Below are 21,524 nucleotides of genomic sequence, written 5' to 3' on the forward strand. Positions count from 1 at the left end.
ATCAGAAAAAAATTACTTAAATCTAGTTCACAGAAAAGCTTAACCTCTCCAAAAGCTTATATGACATAGCTTGCAAAAAGTTTATGACATAACTCGCAAAAAAGCTGACATAATAAAGCTTATGAAAAATAAAATAAAATATCAAATCGTTGTTCAAACATACACACAGTTCAGCCTAGTTTCGTCTTTATGCCAAGGTTTTCGAAGCCAAACTTAACCTCGTCTGACAACCTTGCCGTATCCGGACTAAACAAATCACCGAAACCGGACGCTAAATAAGGTAAATTGTAGTAAGAATAGGACAGGTTAAGAATATGACAGGTTAAGAACACATTTGGCGGGAAAGGTAAGTCACATTAGATTATGAGACAGGTGTTTAAGGTAAGATTGTTAGGTTAAGAGTAGTTTAGGTCCAATTAAGCCAGGAGGAAGATAATTTTAGGTTACATTCACTAAGGTTTGATTAGGCCCCATTAGAATTGGTTCCGGGTTCGATAATTAGCGAATCTCACCATTTCCTTGACTGACCCACATCCCACCAGTGACAAAAGAACACACACACTACTGCACTGCCTGGAGGGGGGGGGGGAGGGGAAGTCCACTCTAAACATTACCCCAATACTGTACAGCACGAGAGGGGGGGAGGGGGGGAGGGGAGCGAGGAAGGAAGTATAATCCATCACACTGCAGTCTACCTTAACTACTAACTTGGTGACGTCACTGAGGAAGGTTCAGTCACGTGACATAAACATTGACCCATTTCTTGGCGGCAATTCTATTACTTTATCATTATTAAACCAGAAAACACGACGCTTTTATATTTGTATTTTTCTTCCCACGGTGTTATAATTATTACAGTTCACTTTACTAATTTAAAAAAAAAATGAAAATATAATAAGCAGCGGAAGAATAAGTTTATGAAGTATATGTCAATCCTGTTCTTGTAAATCACGAAAAAAATCCAATTGTTTTATTTATTTATTTATTTTTCATATATGACGGTCAAGCATTGTAAATTTCATCCCTTATATCCTGAAATATTGTATAGAAGCTAGAAATATATTTGTTTCATTCATCTGTTTACATCATATTCATCTGGGAGTGAAATGACAAAAACAGGTAGATACAGAAACAGAGATACATAAAATAAACTTAATATCGATAAAAGTTAAAGGGTAATTCTCACTCACATTGTAATATGATAACCTTCACATCAAACTCGGTGACACTGGCTATGATCGAGATTAATTAAACGCACAAAAAAAAAACACCCACAAGAGACCCCAGTCGTTTGCCGTATGAGTGAAGCTGCACATTGTTATTTTCCTCCTCTTCCAATTATTCTTTTGTATGCTAGGTGAGGCTGAGGAATGTGTGCCAAGGTTGGTGGTAGAGACGTCACTCGTCATTATCAGGCACATAACCCCCCAGAATGGCGGCGGTTAGTCCTCATTACTCGACCCCAGCCAACTTCCCACTCCCCCCCCCCCTCCTATAGCCTTACCTGCATCACATCCTATCTCCTTGTGACTTATATACACTACCTAATCCTACCTCATCATAATCAAATAACAATAATATACTTTTAAAGACTTATGATATACTCAGTAAAATCCGAGTTTAATTTCACAATGATCATCACAATCTTCCCTAAATGCGTGTTATCTATCTGACGAGTATTGATAGACTTACATATTATTCCATTACCTTATTACTAGCAATATAAAATGTAAAAGCAATAATATACTATATATGTTTTAGAATAATATATCGTAAAAAGAATAAAAAATAAATTGAGATCAGGTTTTCACACCACCACCACACAACCTTGCCTTCCGACCTCACAACCACCACCACAGTTCAAATATGTAAATGCTACAGATGGATTTAAATACAATAATAATTACATACATTTTAATACAGAAAAAAAATTAATACCACAATTCCCTCTGGCTATATGCTATCCATCCGCTTGTGATATACCATCGTTATGTAATGTATTGCGTCCATATAATCTAAGTGAGTGACACATTTCCTATATTATGAATGCAACTCTCGCGTCACCTTAGCTGTTGATGTCTCCTGTAAGATAAAAACATCATAACTCAACTCTCTCATCACACACACACACACACACACACACACACACACACACACACAGTCCTCCACCTTAACAAGTTTTCACCGGAGTTCAGCGTTTACTCACAATGGGCGTCAGGCTTGAACACGGCAATAATCTGGCCCCATGATTGCCAGCATTATGTTCAAGGGCACATCAACGTGAGCCAATCCGGTCCACACCTCAAGTTTATCCCGACCTTGGCACAGAGAGAGAGAGAGAGAGAGAGAGAGAGAGAGAGAGAGAGAGAGAGATTGACTTCATCCATTATAAATGCTACTCAGGTTTCATGTATTCGTTTATTTTACGGTAACATTATTTTCGCAAAGGATTAACTCATTTTATTTTCAACAGGTGAATTTTGAATTAATTAATATATTATACTGTTATTTTTGTATGTTAATTATCGTGATAAATTGTAATATTTGTTTTATTAAACTGCAGAGTGCTTGTAGTAAAATATATAACAAAATCTATGAACAATCCTGATGTAAGTTTAATTTTTGTATCAACAACAAAGGCGCCATGATTATTTCGTTTCATTGGTATGGTAGAAGTTAGGTTTTCCCCACAACCTGCCATTGTGTGGATATAATCACGCCAGCCCGCCCATCAGGTACCGTGTACAACCCTGTCCGCCTACCAGCTATACCGCTGTACCGTGAACATGCTTATCCACCCACTCGGTATACCGCTGTACCATACACGTGCCTCTACGCCCACCAGGTGTACCATTGTACGGTGCGCGTGCCTCCCCGCCCACCTGGTCTAGCCGGCCATGCGACTACGCCCACGGCCATATACGGGCGGGTAGCAGACAGATGCTGGCGAGATGGTCCAGTGCGGTCCACCCAACGAACCAGGGACCGATCCCCTCACACACACACACACACACTAAAAATGGACCGGTATTAATATGGTCGCTCAGTAAATCAGCAAAATAAATCCGCTGAGTAAGACAGCTGAGTGAGGCCGCTGAGAGAAGAGACATCAGTCGGCAAATCTCCACACACTACCAACACCACAATACACCGCCATCTGTTCCACTTTCACCCAGCAACTCCCATTTTCCTCCCCTGATGACCAGAGAATTAATTACCTCTCCTATATTTCCCAGCTCACAATCTTCCTCAGGTGAGCAGTATTTATGTCCCAATTGACCTAACACTGAATTTACCTCCATATACCGTATTGGCCATGAGGACTTCACAGCGATAATTAGTTTAACGTACACAAAGGAGCGGTTTTTCGGCATAATTAGGAGCCTATTTTCCTTCACCACTGTTGGATAATTATCGTAATGTTACTTGTACATAAGCGGTAGGCTATTACTGAGGCTCTCCCCTACCACCACCTGGTATATACCTGGAGAGATTCTAGTAGTCAACTAACCATAATGATCCTGAACCCTCTCTCTCTCCCTCGTCCCTCCCCCTCTCTCTCCCCCCTCCTTCCCTCTCTTCTCTCCCTCCCTCAGTCACGTAGCGGCGAGTCACGTCTCTACAGCTGTTCACACCTAATTGTTGTTGTATAAATGGAGCGGTCATAACCTACCCACACGTGTCTCTTCCTCATATTTTCACGTCTTTTTTAGGCCTCTCTTCTGCGGTTAAATTATATAAGGAGGTAAGAAGAGGGCTGTTGATTGCACCCACACAAGACATCTTTTCTCAGATTTGCTATTAACTAATACTATTTAGCTTTCTACAGTAGGTTCAAAAAGCTTTCGCTACAATACGGTTAATGATAAGGTCACAGTGAAGCATCTTTTCTGAAGTGCCCTATAATCTAATCCTCTTAAAATACACGACTCATCAGGTAATATATATATATATATATATATATATATATATATATATATATATATATCGACTTAAAATTACTGAGATTCTATTCTATAACCAAGCCACACCGAGGTCAAGTGACAAACGCTGCCAGCCACCACCCCACCTACCAAACACCGCGGGCAACGAGGACAAAACCAACATCACCAACCACCCGAGCCCCAAGCATACAGTACACCCCAGTACAGAATTAACCAGTAGTCCTGTGCCTTTTGTAGCAACAGAAATATGGCATCGCTATATTTCTTTGCTTTGCGGGAGGAGCTGCGTTAGTGAACCCTATGTCCGTCTTTTCATTAGCCTGACAGACAATTTTCCGCTTGAGTTTTTTTCTTATATGTCACTGTATACACAGCCGGGAGTGTGGCCATGACGGGAGTAACGCAATTATGATAAATTTTTGGTCAATTTTCTTCTTCAGTTACTTCCTCTTTAAAAGAACAGGTAATGTCAGTGATAATTTCGTTGCATGCATGCATCAACAAGTAGGTCTTACATCCTGGAGAACTGTCACTAAGTCCAACACGCCACAGCGGAGCACCACTCCCTAGTTCCTGTTTAAAGAGCAAAATGACGGTCTTTACTTGGGTAGTTGAGCAACAACCTTGACATCTCGGGATGATGGTGGACCCAGAGTGGTGTCACTGCCTTCATCGCTCCACTTACGCCGTCTTCGTCTTCACCCACACGATCTTTATCTTAGCACTTGTGGTGGAACATGTCGCTTGCCATGGACTCTCTCTCAGCCACACCACAATAACCATTATCTTACAATTACTCGTAGCTAAGGTTTACTTCAGCATCCAAACTATATATATATTTCCTTCTCACCTATAGCCCACTTTACACTAACGCCAGTACAAGGTCTCAAGGCATTAATTCTCTTCAAGTATTCGTAAGTCTCAAAGCTACTAAAGTCAACGATCCAACCGTTTACCCTCTTATTTTAAGCCTAAAACTCTTTAGAGTTCTCCTCTAAAAGATAAGATTTCAACTTCAAATTACCGTCGGGAACACAAACACCAGAGACGTCTTGAGGGCTTTTCTGTTACTTAGACTCTCGAGGCGTGGGGTCGTGGAGGCCGCCTGGACGAGACAGAGAACACAGGAGCACACACATTGGGTTTGTTTACATAGTCGCCAGCGGGTACAAAATTCTTTTATCCATCTGTGGAGAGGACACTTGTTTACCTAATAACCGGAAAATTTCTTCGTGCGTAGGATACACATTAATACATACATAAATATACTAATAACACTGGTATGAGGAAATACGTCTCTGTATAATGACACTGGCTATTGTGTATGACTGAAATTGAGGCAACAAAAGGACAGATGTAACTCATGTGCGGAACTTGCTGATCCTTCTAAAAAATAATGAAGGTCGTCCTGGCAGATGTGAATGTCTAACGCACTAAAAATTAGCTGACCATCAACCATCATTTCCTTGTAGGACCTAATTTGACAGTCGTCCTCCATGTTAGACTCCGAGGGTTAGGTTAAGATTCTTCACTGGTTCACAATATACTATGTAACGTCATTCAGATACCGAAATTGATTACACTACATTATACAAAACAAGACAAAAACTGTTTACCTGCACACAAGTCTTTCTATTTTCGACTAAAGCAAAACTAAAAACTAAAATTCTATCAAGTTGACATTTTCAGTACATATTCGCCCAAAATATCCGGTTATTTAAATCTAACACAAAATAAAGTGGTCAATAATCCAGTAATTCAAATCTAACAAGCAAAAACCCGGCTTGTCTACATTAAAAACAACACACACACACACACACACACACACACACACACACACACACACACACACACCAAGGCTCGAAAAAAAAATATATATCCCGTAACCTGAGCCCATAGTGTACATAGCGCGAACAAGAAAAGCGTCCTCACCCCACACCCCCAAAAAATGCTTGTCAAGACTAAACAGAGTGGAGGGGTAAGGCGAGTGATCAAGGCCCAGCGCTCCGCCTCTAACCTGATAGCTCTACAAGGAAACCAACCTGGGTACACCTCATCAGGGCCTGTGTTGTACCTCTTGCTTGGTGAATGATAGCGGTACGTGCACTAAATAAATATTTATATATACATTGTTCATTACCGCTATAGTCTACGTGAGAAATTGGTATGAGTATCTGTATGTTATTTTCATGTAGGATTAAGTAATTAGAGATATATTTTACTCTTGAGGTTTTTAGTTTTAATATTGCTTCTGTGGGTTACTGAAGCCCTTACTACATGCACAGTATTTTGTATCTACATGGAAACTTTTGTATTCTAGAACCCTAAATAATTACTGTATTTTAGGTTCCTGTTTATTGCCCGTCATAAAATAGTGTAATTATTTAGGGTACAGAAGAAAATGACAGGTATAATATTAATTAGTAGTGAGGTTGTAGTTTAAATGCTCGTTGTTTTACTACTACTACTGCTTATGGAGTTACAACAGGTAAATATATATTATACTGGACTGTTTACATGATTTATGAAGGTTCACAAGGACTGTAAAATGCTAATTCATCCTGATTAACCAGACGGCGACTTGTGACCACCAGCCTCTCTCTCTGTATCGCGAAAACAACCCTCTACACTCTGCATCCCGTAAGCTCTTTCAATTCATATCGGGAGAGAATTACGAGTTTTCCTTTATATCAGGTGGATCTAACTACGATTAATCCTATACACCAGGTAGATATAAACTCATGTATTCCTTCACAGGTCTACCCAGTTACAGCCAGGTTAATCTTCTCTGGGGTGGAGGGATGACCGCCATTTGTATCGTGGTGGGTGTGGGGCCCAGGGAGGAGGTTCATCGCTGACGCCCAGCCTCATGATCAACAAAGGTGTGTAGGTGTTGCCTGGTGGGTGTACGTAGGTGTAATCTACTACCTCTTGTAGCTACCGTCATCCCACACCCTCACAAAACTTTAGTCTATACAAATTCAGACAAGACACCCAAGCCTAACCCTTTCAAAACAAAAATGCAATAGACATTCACTGTACAATACCGTATAGTAAATTTTAAACTGTCAATATTTGAAAGAAAGAAAAACTAGAAACATTTAGAAGCACCAATATATCTCCATAAAACTAATGATACAATCTTTATTTACAGAGCATTAAAATCACATACATATATCACCGTGATAAATAAGTGATGCCTCATCTCACATGGCTCTCTAGTCTTGCCTACAGATCTGACTTCAAGTGAGGCTGAAATATCGCACTAAAACTATCGTAACTTGATGCATCCTTTTGTCACCTGTCAAAGGGATAAATTATAAAATAAGAAGCTTTAAGAATCCGAGTCCTAAACCGGGTATAGAAGCGAGTATATCGAAGCACCTGTTGGCCTTCTAGTGTATGAGCAGGCAGGCGGCTCTACCAGTGGTATACCGTACACAATGAACCAACGGTGAGGCACGCCATACATTGCCGACCTCCCAGGAAATGCCTGCCGCACTTCTGGCGACCCCTGGTTCTTCCCTGCCCACACCTGGCTCTTCCCTGCCCACACCTGGCTCTTCCCTGCCCACACCTGGCTTTTCCCTGCCCACACATGGTTTTTCCCTGCAACCATCTGGCTCTTCCCTGCCCACCCCTGATTCTTCCCTGTCACCACCTCTTGCCCAAACCTGCCCAATTCTCTTACTAGGACAAAACCTATCCTAACCTAAGCAGTAACAAGCTACTCTGAGTGTTTTCAATGTCTCTCATTACACCTAAAATACCAATGAATTAAGAGTGATGCTACCAGAGACGAACGTAAATTTCACAAGTTCACTACGAGACCACACACAGCCCCAGGGGATATACCGACAGGTCTTAGCCAGTTCCCAAGGCATCGGATTTCCCTGCTGAGATACTGGTGTTAGTTATGACTGTTTAACGGAGACAGTAACACAGACAGCAGGTAAAGGGTGTACTGGCTTAGCAACAGACAGACAGACACCAGCAGTCACAGGTTGCCCTAATATCGCATAGATAGGGCGTGGGTAGGAAGGCGTGGGCAGGTGGTGGCGTGGCCCTAGCTAGGCAACACCCTCTACCACCACCACCATCAACACCTCACACCTGTGCCCCTCCGTCTCCCACACTTTATTTTGGTCTTATCATTCTGGTCTGTTATCTCCTTCGATCCTGTCTTATATCCTTTTTTTTAATCTGGTCTTTCGTATAAATCCCAGTCGTTGTCTCCATCTGTCATCTGGTCTCAACTCCTTCGGGTCTATTAAACTGGTCTTTACTCTCTTAAAGACTTGCACTAATCCCCCTTTAATATGGTCTTAATCAGTACTATTAAGCTTCTGAACCGGTCATAATTCTTGTGGTCTCGATCCATCTCGGTCACACTAATCTGGTCTCGATTCCCTCCCTGGTCTCGACTCCCTCCCTGGTCTCGACTTCCCCCTTGGTCTCGACTCCGTCCCTGGTCTCGACTCCCTCTCTGTCTCTCATCTCATGTCTATAACCTTTAAGTTGGCTCAGAACGGTACAATCTGGCCGTGTTATTCTTTGCCATAATCGTTTGGTTCCACTCAACGCTCTGTTCTATCTGCTAAGGTGGAGGTCGACCCACTGCGCCACTACTACACCACAGGCACCATTAAACCAGTGCACCAGATATCACCACACCTCTGCACCATTACACCACAGGCACCATTAAACCAGTGCACCAGATATCACCACACCTCTGCACCATTACACCACAGGCACCATTAAACCAGTGCACCAGATATCACCACACCTCTGCACCATTACACCACAGGCACCATTAAACCAGTGCACCAGATATCACCACACCTCTGCGCCATTACACCACAGGCACCATTAAACCAGTGCACCAGATATCACCACACCTCTGCACCATTACACCACAGGCACCATTAAACCAGTGCACCAGATATCACCACACCTCTGCGCCATTACACCAGACACCTTTTACCCCACAGACACTACTAACCCAATGCACCATGACGCCAATAAACTCTCTTATTAACACCACAATGCCTGAAGGCCAAAGTTAACACAGTTCTCGTCACATAAATGATATTACCAGTATGATATCACAATTTCAATAACATAAACTATCCATTAATCATCACCATCACCACCCATCACCACACACACACACACACACACACACACACCTCTATGAAACACGACCATTGTTTTTATTTCCCTCCAGACTGTTGTGTGTTCATCTTGCTTGGGGGTAATATACAGTAACTCGTCGTGGCCTCAGTTGATGGCGTAACACACTACCTTCTGTTACGGTCCAGAGAACTTAAAACATTTTCCACGGGTGACATAACATAAGGTTCTGTAAGAGTGCCTATAAAACTAACCATCTCTGTATGATGTAATAACACTGACTGGATCAAGAAAAAAGAGTGAGTATTTTTTTTTCTAGATCACTTCTTGAAAATTAGCTTCCTCTCCTCCCTCATGCTTATTTCACCTGATGGTTAAACACCTTAATGGTTAGTGTTGAGTTAGGTTAAGGTTAGGTTAGGTTAAGGTAGGTTTGGTTAGGTTAGGTAAGGTTAAAGTAGGTTAACGTAGGTTTGGTTAGGTTGGGTAAGGTTAAAGTAGGTTAAGGTAGGTTTGGTTACAGCAGGTTAGGTTAGCGTTAGGTTAAAGTGGGTTAAGTTAGCGTTTGGTTAAAGTAGGTTAGGTTAGCCTTAGGTAGGTTAATCTTCAGGTGAAATGAACTAAGGTTAATCCTCAAGTGCTCCCAAATTCAAGCGTTATTACGTAAAAGGCTACACATTATAACAACTCAAATATTGTTTTCTCTCCAGCAATAACACGTAACACACTATAGTTTCTGTAACATTGAGCCAGTTAGGTGTAATTCCACATCTCCAGTTACGAGGAAAATTCAACCCAAGACTCTGTGGCTACTTATTATTCCACCCACAACATCGATTGCTCGTTCTCATGTTATTACCCGAAAGTGTTGTCAGTGCTTGTTTGTTTGTTTGTTTTTCACTGCCACTGTCATAATAATCTAACACAACTGTACCATCATTGCCGTATTTACACTCACTGTTTGCACTACGGTTCACCTGCACTGGGAAACACAACTCACCTGAAAGCAAAGAAAACCAGAATTAAAAGACAAATACATTTATAGACGTCGTTATTTGTTGTTGTTTAAGGTGCTTCAGCTGTCAAGGTTATGAAGCACCGGTCACTGGACTTAGTTTTTGTAACAGGTAAACTTTCAGAACAGCGTATCACTTAATTAAATATTTATTTTTTTTTTTTTTATTTTTTTTATTTTAGTTTAGGATGTTTGACTATACTTTCAGGGTCTGAGAGAGAGAGACTCGACTTACCACACAAACACCATCTCAGAGCACAACAAGAGTGAAAGTAAAGGTAAACACGAGATTACATTAGTCAAGGTAAGAAAGCATGACCCATTACATCAGGTGAGAGTCACAACACGGCCCCATCACATTACGTTATACTCAGGTGCTGTGGTGCGAAAGTATGAGGGGAGAGCATATGTATGATATACTCGTATACACAAGAGCATACTGTATGTTTATGTTATACAACTCTCTGAAATACTGTATTGTGCATTAGTTCTATTTGTTTAAACAGCAGAGGTTCAAGGCGTATATTTAACTTGAATCCGCAATGATTATACATACGTATACTTGTATAAGTATACACCCACAGTGGACGAATGTGTTTGCCTGTGTATACGTAAGTAGATCTGTCAGAGTAAATAAACGACTATGTATATTATATAACAATGATATGCATGAAGGTCTGTATACAAAAGACAGATATGCATGACTGTTTACAGATAAGTACATATGTGTTTAAATTTATTTATATATGATTACAGATATGCATACACGTACACAAATAAGCATGTAAAGACACCAACACCATTTTCCCATCCAGAGTGCGTGTAAAAATGCAGACACAGGTTCATGCAGGACTCCCACACACTATATCACCCTAGAGCTCCTTGCGTAAAAGCGACCACCGTCTCACAACACAAACATGAACCACCACCACCACCATCACCATCACCTCAGCTAAACACGACACGACAAGTCGCTCCTCACACGTGTTACGACACACCAGAATGACACTGGCGACACGTTCTGTCTATTTTGGGGCCGATTCGCTGAGATTCGTCAACCCCAGGAGATACGAGAATGCATTTAGTCACAGTCGAGTTTCGGTGGCATACTGTAGCTAGTGTTCACTCCTGCGGGGAAGTTCTCAAAGGTTCATACGCTAAAGGTTCTCCCTAACAGAAGACGTAAAACTGCACCTAAATGGTTCAGTTAAGTGGCGTAAAAATTCCGTCCATAAACGCATCAAAATTACACAGAGATTCATCCTCAATTATTAAAGATACACTGAACACCAAGTAGGAGACGGTTAATGATAACATTCTCCATAAAATACTGTACTTTAACTGTATTAAAATTTTACAGAAAAATAAAAATTAATATACAAAATCAACAGAATTCAGAAATAAATAATAAAAAAAAAGCCCCCCATTCTTTTTAATAAATTTACTCAAAGGTCAAACTTCACAACTGAACAAAAGAACAAATTGGACGGAACATTATTCATCAGGACAAAAGTGACATTATCTCACCAACAGCGTATTTATATAAAAAATTCTGTACCTAATATAAACTTGGGACATCATTTGTTGAGCGTTTATCAGATCCGCAGTCAAGTCACTCACCCACTCAGCTCACGTAGTCGAAAAGGTTCTAAATTGTTTTTTCGTCAAAGATTCTAACCTAACCTAACCCCATCTAACCTCATACCCCAAAAAGCGTTGAGGGATAATCTTTATGTGATTTAGGTGAAATAAATTTGGGTGTGGATTCTTCAGGAGTTTTTTTTTTTCTTCAAGACGGGTGACAATTTTTTCAACCATATTCTCATAGATTTTTAATTTTCTAATTGGATTAACAAACATTACATTAACAAAAAGACTTAACCATTATACTGTAACGCCTACTATTACCATTACAGCTCAACGTTACACCTCTGCTGTAATATACAACACCAAAGACTTCCTGTAACTTTCAACACTAATATTTTTACTGGTGTATGTGTGTGTGTAACAGCGAGAGCCATGGCGTGTTGTAATACCGGCTAGCATTAAGGTTAATATACCCTATAAAATTTGACTTTATTGTTAGCCTCTTGTACTGCACTCAACGCTAATGTTAATGGCGGTGTAAATTATGTGCTGATAATGTTAGTATGTTTATGTAATAATAATAATATAAATGCCAGTCTTTGTTGTGGTACATTTGTGTAATAATTTTAGTATCTGTTGTAGTATATTACTGCAATAATGGTGTTAATAATTCTAGTAAATTTACAAACTGATAACTACTGTAGGACATTTGTGTTATAATAAAAATACGTACATACTATCACTATCAGCTGCGGGACATCTATATACAGTTACGTTTTTATATTATCAAGTACATTTAATTCACCACCTTAAAGTTACCCGTATGAAAAACAATCTATTTTCTAACACCAATTCTTCACTCACCTTTAATGCTTTCTGTACACACCATTACCTCATTAAACATTCAAAAGTTCATTAACTGTTATGTTCAATGAATATGAAAACAGCTTTAAACGGAATGCATAATTCAGTTATACATACTGTAATTTCAGATTTCAAAGGCGAAAATAAATACAGGACTGCTTGAGAGATAAGGAAAATTAGATTCATACATTATTGGAAAGTTCTTGGAGGCTGACAGGACCACACACGCCGCGCGCCCAGTCTTAACAAAACCTACCTCAAGAACCCGGGGTCCTGATTCTCAAAGATTCGTAACTATTTCTCGTAACAGGGGTTGTAAGACTGTACCATCAATAAAAACGTCCCCAGCACATATTAAAGAGGTAAAAATAAGGTATAAAATATTTTTCTTATGTATTTTAGTTCCGTTTGGTGTTACGGGGTAAATTCATCATTGGAACCTTTAAAGGATCGACAAACCCAATGCTCATTATTCCACAAAGGTTAGTTACTACATCTCTGGCGATATTCTCGGTGAAAATGTATAAATGGTAGAGGCTGTGTGGCAAGGAGCGTGAGGTAACCTTCCTCCATTCTTATAATCACAAGTTACGACAGAAAACGTCCGCCATCCATTAACATTTGGCAGAGTTCCCCAGGTAACTACAACAGTGTGTAAGAGTTCTCCGCTAAATGCCACAAGACTCGCCAGCAAACACTCCTCTCTAACCCTCCTGACATTTTGATTCTGACTTATAAATCACTCATTCTGACTAGCAAGGAGTTATTTATAAGGCTTCATTAAATATAGCGCCATAATGATAAGAGTACAAGGTGGCTGTTTCCATCCTATATCGAGGGTATAATTTTATCAACTATTATATTTAGTCATTCGATCAAACCTGTACTAATATTATTTAAGTAGATCGTCAGAAGAATCTCCATCCCAGCTTAACCGATAGATTAACCATCCTAACGTTAACCTAACCTAAACTCATCCCCCTCAATTAGAGTAAGGGTGGTTAATCTTTGAAAATAAGCTGGGGTGGAGATTCTTCAGGTGGTCCAATATTTATACTATTTTTTTTTAAATGTTTGTTTTTGTCTCAATTTCTTATATGGATAGACTCGATTGCTTTCTTCAACCCATTAGATGCTATAAATATTTTGGAATTTATATTGATGAAGAAGAGGAAACTGGAGGTGAAGTGGAAGGCAGGACTGGTGGAAAAGCGTAAAAATATACACACACTACTTATAAAAAAATGGAAGGGGGAGACAACAAATGGCGCAGGTTTAAACAAATAGACGCCTCTATACTGTGGACCTCTCTAAAAAAAACCAAGTACTCACAGCCATCAGTAGCTGCCCAGGTAAACACTCTACCACGCTTATCTCCCCCTAGTTAATGGCTCCCTGGCCCCATCGCGTGATTTAATCCCCGCCGTCAATAACCACTACTTGGACCCAATGAAGTGTGAAGTGAACCCACGGTCGTGTTACCAAAATACCACGAACGGACTATTGCGTTTACTTTTTTTAATTATTATTATCATTATTATTATTATTAGTTATTTAATAATTACTAGTTATTTTTGTTGTTTAATATTAATGTTAACCCTATGCTTACATGGTTCAAAATGACGTCGAAATTACAGGCACTAACGTAACTAAATGCTCTCTTGTTAATTATATACTACTAGAATCATGAGCCAAAATCACATAATCCATTTCAGTAATTCTGCTCACAAACTATGATAACAGGACGAATCTAGTACAGTCTCAGCGTAATTTTTATGCCACTCGAGCAGGAAGTTTTAAGCTATAACTCGAACTATCCACACAGGTGCCTTTCCCACATCTCCTGTTACGAGAAAAAACAAATTCACGAATTTTTGAGATTCTTGAAGCCTGATACACACACACACCCTTCCTTCCCCTCCCCGCTCTTCCTTGTTCCCAAACACTCACCAGACCACACCTGATAATCACCCGAGACTAATTGGCCAACGAGGTAGTGTGGCGATGACCAATGGGAAGGGGAGGGAGGGAGGAGGAAGTAGGAAGAGAGAGAGAGAGAGAGAGAGTCGTTTACACCTGAGTTGTTAGCACCTGCCGTGAATCCCATAACGACCACCTTTTAACCGCATGATCAAAGGTTTGGGGAGTGTGACGGGGTAGTTGTGTACTGGTGTGTGACGGGGTAGTTGTTTACTGGTGTGTGACGGGGTAGTTGTGTACCGGTGTGTGACGGGAAGTTGTGTACTGGTGTGACGGGGTGGTTGTGTACCGGTGTGACAGGGGTAGTTGTGTACCGGTGTGTGACGGGGTAGTGTGTACTGGTGTGTGACGGGGTAGTTGTGTACCGGTGTGTGACAGGGTAGTTGTGTACAGTGTGTGACGGGAGTAGTTGTGTACTGGTGTGTGACAGGGTAGTTGTGTACTGGTGTGTGACAGGGTAGTTAGTTGTGTACTGGTGTGTGACGGGGTAGTTAGTTGTGTACTGGTGTGTGACGGGGTAGTTGTGTGTACTGGTGTGTGACAGGGTAGTTGTGTACTGGTGTGTGACGGGGTAGTTAGTTGTGTACTGGTGTGTGGACGGGGTAGTTAGTATTTGGTGTGTGACGGGGTAGTTATGTACTGGTGTGTGACAGGGGGTAGTTGTGTACTGGTGTGTGACAGGGTAGTTGTTGTACTGTGTGTGACGGGAGTGTTAGTTGTGTACCGGTGTGTGACAGGGTAGTTAGTTGTGTACCGGTGTGTGACAGGGGTGATTAGTTGTGTACTGGTGTGTGACGGGGTAGTTGTGTACTGGTGTGTGACGGGGTAGTTGTGTACTGGTGTGTGACGGGTAGTTGTGTACTGTGACGGTAGTTGTGTACTGGTGTGTGACGGGGTAGTTGTGTACCGGTGGACGGGGTAGTTGTTTACTGGTGTGTGACGGAGTTGTGTACCGTGTGTGAAGGTAGTTGTGAACGGTGTGACGGTAGTTGTGGTACCGGTGTGTGACGGGTAGTTGTGTACTGGTGTGTGACGGGTAGTTGTGTACTGCGTGTGACGGGTAGTTGTGTACTGGTGTGTGACGGGGTGGTTGTGTACTGGTGTGACGGAGTTGTGTACCGTGTGACGGGGTGAGCAAAACGGTGTGACGGGGGTAGTTGTGTACTGGTGTGTGACGGCAGTTGTGTACTGGTGTGTGACGGGGTAGTTAGTTGTGTACTGGCGTGTAACGGGGTAGTTAGTTGTGTACTGGTGTGACGGGTAGTTAGTTGTGTACTGGCGTGTAACGGGGTAGTTAGTTGTGTACTGGCGTGTAACGGGGTAAGGTTGTGTACTGGCGTGTAACGGTAGTTAGTTGTGTACCGGTGTGTGACGGGGTAGTTAGTTGTACGGGTGTGACGGGGTAGTTAGTTGTGTACTGGCGTGTAACGGGGTAGTTATTGTAATTGGCGTAACGGGTAGTTAGTGTACTGGTGTGTGACGGGGTAGTTAGTTGTGTACTGGTGTGTGACGGGGTAGTGGTTGTGTACCGGTGTGTGACGGGGTAGTTAGTTGTGTACCGGTGTGTGACGGGGTAGTTAGTTGTGGACTGGTGTGACGGGGTAGTTGTGTACTGGGTGACGGGGTAGTAAATTGCGTGTGACGGGGTAGTTAGTTGTGTACTGGTGTGTAACGGGGTAGTTAGTTGTGTACTGGTGTGTAACGGGGTAGTTAGTTGTGTACTGGTGTGTAACGGGGTAGTTAGTTGTGTACTGGTGTGTAACGGGGTAGTTAGTTGTGGACTGGTGTGTAACGAGGTAGTTAGTTGTGTACTGGTGTGTGACGAGGTAGTTATTATAGCACCGGGGATGAGAATATTTACTTTTTTCCTTAACCAGAAATTTTTAAGCGTTCGAAAAAAAAAAGCACTGGACTGTAACTTAACCGAACCGAACCGAACCTAACCTAACCTTATACTGATATATCCTGTTTACACTTTTACCCTTATAACTCATATATCTGTGTGTGTGTGTGTGTGTGTGTGTGTGTGTGTGTGTGTGTGTGTGTGTGTGTGTGCGTGTGTGTGTGTGATTCCAGAGTACATTACAAAATAAGACAAAATACATTATATAAGCCATGGGTCGGTGGGTGAATGGGTCGGTGGGTGAATGGGTCGGTGGGTGAATGGGTCGGTGGGTGAGTGGGTCAGGGGTGAATGGGTCGGTGGTGAATGGGTCAGGTGAATGGGTCGGTGGGTGAATGGGTCGTTGGTGAGATTGCCGGTGGGTGAATGGGTCGGTGGGTGAATGGGTCGGTGGGTGAATGGGTCGGTGGGTGAGTGGGTCGGTATGTGTCAGTGTTTGGCCTGGTGTATCCTGTGTCACGGAAGCCACTCGCTCACTACTCATTATAGTAACCTACCGCGGCCTGCACCACTACCACCACCCCCACCGTCCCTTGCACCACCACCACCACCACCACCACCTTCACCCACCACTCACCCACGCTTCCGCTCCGAACGTCTTATTAGCCTGATTACGTTGGGTTAAGGTGAGGGATACGTCATAAAACACACACACACACACACACACACACACACACACACACACGCGCGACTGCACCCTGTAAGAGATGTATGTATAGAGGCACCTAACAAACACATTACGATTACAATACAGGTAAATAATAATTAATTAAACAGTATGGAGTATTTCACCTGATGATTAAACACCCTAACGCTACCTAAAATAAACAAAGCCTTACTAAACCTAACCTAACCTAACCTAACCTAACGCTACCTAAAATAAACAAAGCCTTACTAAACCTAACCTAACCTATCACTAAGACCTACGAAAATTCTTTAACTTTACCTCATAGAAAAAAAACACAACGGGATTATAATCAACTCATATGGGGGAGAAACTTCGTGAATTAGACAACAATGACGAAGAAAAAAATTAAATAAAAATAGGAATTTGGTAATTACTGTACATAGATAAAATATGAGAAAGTGAAATAAAGGTAAGGTTAGGTTAGGTTAGGTTAGGTAAGGTTAGGTTAGGTTAGGTTAGGTTAGGTTAGGTTAGGTTAGGTAAGGTTAGGTTAGGTTAGGTAAGGTTAGGATAGGTAAGGTAAGGTAAGGTAAGGTAAGGTAAGGTAAGGTAAGGTAGGGTGACGAAACGAACATAAACAATATTAATGTTTGTGTTGAGGTAACAGTGAGGCCATGGGAGGTTGTCCCACTAGGAAATACTTTTGAAAATCTAAATTGTCGAGTGAAGCAACAGTCTTATTGGTCAGTGTTTGGTTCTGTTGAGGAGGAGGAGGAGGAGGGAGATGATGATGAAGAAGAGAAGGAAGAAAAAGAAGAGAAGGAGAAGGAAGAAGAGGAGGATGAGAAAGAAGAGAAGGAAGAAGAAGAAGAGGAAGAGGAGGAGGAGGAGGAGGAGGAGGAGGAGGGGGGTTACAGTGGCGAGGCAGCCTGCAGGTATGGCCGTCACCGTCACGTGAAGTAACACACAAAGGAGCTGGAGTGTAACGTAACATTTCATGGCAGCGACGCGAGTTTCTCAAGGAGTGACTCGTTGAGAGAGAGAGAGAGAGAGAGAGAGAGAGAGAGAGAGAGAGAGAGAGAGAGAGAGAGAGAGAGAGAGAGAGAGAGAGAGAATGTGTCCATGAAGTGTGTGTGTGTGTGTGTTAGAAGGTGTACCAGCGTGTGTATGTTTCCCTGTGACTGTGTACATGATGTGTGTGTGTGTGTGTGTGTGTGTTAGAAGATGTACTAGCGTGTGTATGTTTCCCTGTGACTGTGTACATGATGTGTGTGTGTGTGTACAGGACCATATACATGAAGCAAGTGGACAGTGAGCGTCGCCCCCCACCACCCCACATGATGAAACAGAGTTAGTCAAGACCATGATAATCATCTTGTGACCAACATAACGTGGGTCATCTCTCTCTCTCACGCACACACACGCACGCACAAACACACGCGAACACACACACATACCTTCAACCCACCCCGGCTCCTCCCACCTCTCACGGCCCCCACCATCCTACGCTAATCACGATCTTCCGCTCCCCTGGACTTAAGGTTCAGATTCCCTCCACCAGTGTCGCCTCCACCACAATCAGCTGGTTCACGTCAACAATGTTCACGCCGAGACGTCCAGCTGAATCACTGTGAAATTCCAACACATTCTCACGAGCTTGTTTGTACACTACATATAAAAAAAATGGGCATTGTGATGATATAATCGATTTGAGAGAATTTATTAATGAGGTCTGGACCCCCCCACTAGCCCGTAACAGCGTGTAACAGGTACGGAAGCACTGGGACCCGTGACATCTGGACGTGACACCTGTGCGGCCCCATTGTCACGCCGCGAGTTGTAGGGCCGCCGAGACGTAATATAACACCTGGTTTATTGGTACAGATTTCCCTTATATGACTAAACGAATTCGTGCCTTCCTTACGTTAGATATATACCTAGAAAACATTATGTATTACTTACGTTAAATATTTACTGATAAAACAATACATACTATGCATTACTTACAATATATATATACTTAAATTTACTTAAAATAATAACAATACGGATTTTATTACACTTAAGACGTTTGGATCATTTAAGTGAGCTGTCATTACATAAAAGGGGGATAATTACAATTCATTAAGGGGGAATAATTACAGTACGGGAATTATTATAACACTTATGGGTATTTAAAGGAAACTCAATATTACCCTAATTGCTCAAAATCCTACCCAATCTTGTACTGATCTCAGGTTATTCCATGATCATCTTTAATCTGCTTATTTTCCCTGTCCCTAATCCTCTCAGCTCCTCCAATATCAGCTCTAATCCTTCCTAATCCATCCAATCATAATTTTGGATATTACACGACCTTTCCCCTCCCCCTCTTCTCCCTCCTCCTCCTTGCCCTACTTCCCCTCCCTCCTCCTTACCCCACTTCCCCTTCCCTTCCCCCTTCGTCGACACTCCTTACCCTCACCATTTTCCTTCCCTTAATCCTCCCTTACACTCCTTCCTCATCCTAATCCTCCTTACTCCCTTACCCTCCCTCCTTCCTTCCTCCCTAATACTTCTCCCTCCCGCTCTCCCTCACACTACTTCCTCCCTCTCATTCCTTCTACCCCCTCCCTCACATTCCTTCTCTCCTCCTCCATCCTCTGTGTAATTCTGCTGGGTAAGAGATCTGTTTCCTAACCTAACCTAACTCAAATTAAATTAACCTCCCATCAAATTCATCCTCCCACGCCATCCTCATTCCTATAGGATACTCCTTCCCACGCCCTATATGATCCTCCCATCCTATAGCACCCCTCCCACCCTATACCTGTAGGACACTCCCATCCTCCTAGCTGTGGGTGGTGTGTCCTTGAGGCATCGCTGTTACCATCTGCGTCAACACCCCGGACACCCAACATAATGCCACACTTCTTCACACATCGCCACGGCTAACGCACACCGATGTACCTTATTGGGGGTAATGGCTATATGATAAAAAAGTATTAATGAAAGGTTAGTTCGGAAGTCTTTATACTGTGCGTGAAAAAAAAATATTGCGAAATACGTATAAAAATATATTACTGTGACACGCACCAAATATTCGAGAGGAAAATTGGTACTGTGATCCGCCAAAAAAAATAGTAAATGGAATATTTTTGGAGGATGTGCTTAAATATTAATTAAAAATAGTTGTTGTTTTTTATTTTGATAATTAATAAATAAATAAATACATAAATAAATCGATTTGACACGTGTCCAAAATAAACATATAATAAGTTTAAATTTACGCGTAATAATAATAATAAAAATAATAATAATAATAATAATAATAATAATAAAAATAATAATAATAATAATAATAATAATAATAATAATAACTTAAATAATAATAATAATATAAATAATAATAATAATAATAATAATAATAATAATAATAATAATAATAATAATAACAAAAAATAATAATAATAGCTCAGGAAATCTCAACTTTAGTACACAACAAAAAACGGGACAATTGGAGCCCTCACAGCAGAAGAAAAAACTAATGTGTGAGAAGTTCTCCTGTGAGATACATAAGAGAAGCCAGAAATTTATAGTGGGTAAAAAAAAAAATCATCATCATTATCCTCGGCTCTGTCTACCAACATCCTGAATCCTTCCTGTATTTATCCTTCCTTCCTCTTAACATCCTTCTTACCACACCTGACAAACAACAACAATAATAACAAAAACAATAATAATAATAATAAAATTAACTACAACAAGAACAACAACAATAATAAAAACAACCACAACAACAACAATAATAACAACTAATCGTCCAAGGCCTGACAACTATCATAATCTGTTTCCATTAATCTTGAACATGAGCATCACTTACGAAGAGTAATGATAAACCAATTGCTAGCACAGGTAACGTAGACAGAGATTAGCGGCACCTGACGAACCCGATAATGGATGGTGGTGAAAGAGTGACGCAAAAAGTATACGACTGAGAACCACAGATAGGTAAGGTGTGGGTGGTGGTTCAACAGGTAAGTGGGTGGTGGTTCAACAAGTAAGTGGGTGGTGGTTCAAAAGGTAAGGTGGCACTGTGGGTGGTGGTTCAAGTGGGTGGTGGTTCAAACAGGCTGTGGGTGTAATAATTTCCACACACACACACATTAAGAACTTCATGGTCAACACAATTTAAATCCCCAGTTTCCCACAATTCCGGACGTCACCAAGGGGAGGGGGGGTAGGGACGGTACAGTAGTTACGGGAGGAAATTAGAATGATACAACCGTAATGACCTTAGTAATTGACGGTCAGAAAATAAATTGAAGCAACCAAGCAAGCAAGCAAGATCACGTGTTAGGTTTAAGCTGCTATGATATATAAAAAAAAAACGTTAAACAAATTATATAGGAGTAAAAAATATTATATGTTTATACTAAATTATACTGAAAAAGCTGTGGTTTAAATTGGGCCATAATTGTATGTAGCAAA

Source organism: Homarus americanus, unplaced genomic scaffold, assembly GCF_018991925.1.
Source record: "Homarus americanus isolate GMGI-L3 unplaced genomic scaffold, GMGI_Hamer_2.0 scaffold24922, whole genome shotgun sequence".
In the NCBI taxonomy this organism is placed as follows: Eukaryota; Metazoa; Arthropoda; class Malacostraca; order Decapoda; family Nephropidae; genus Homarus; species Homarus americanus.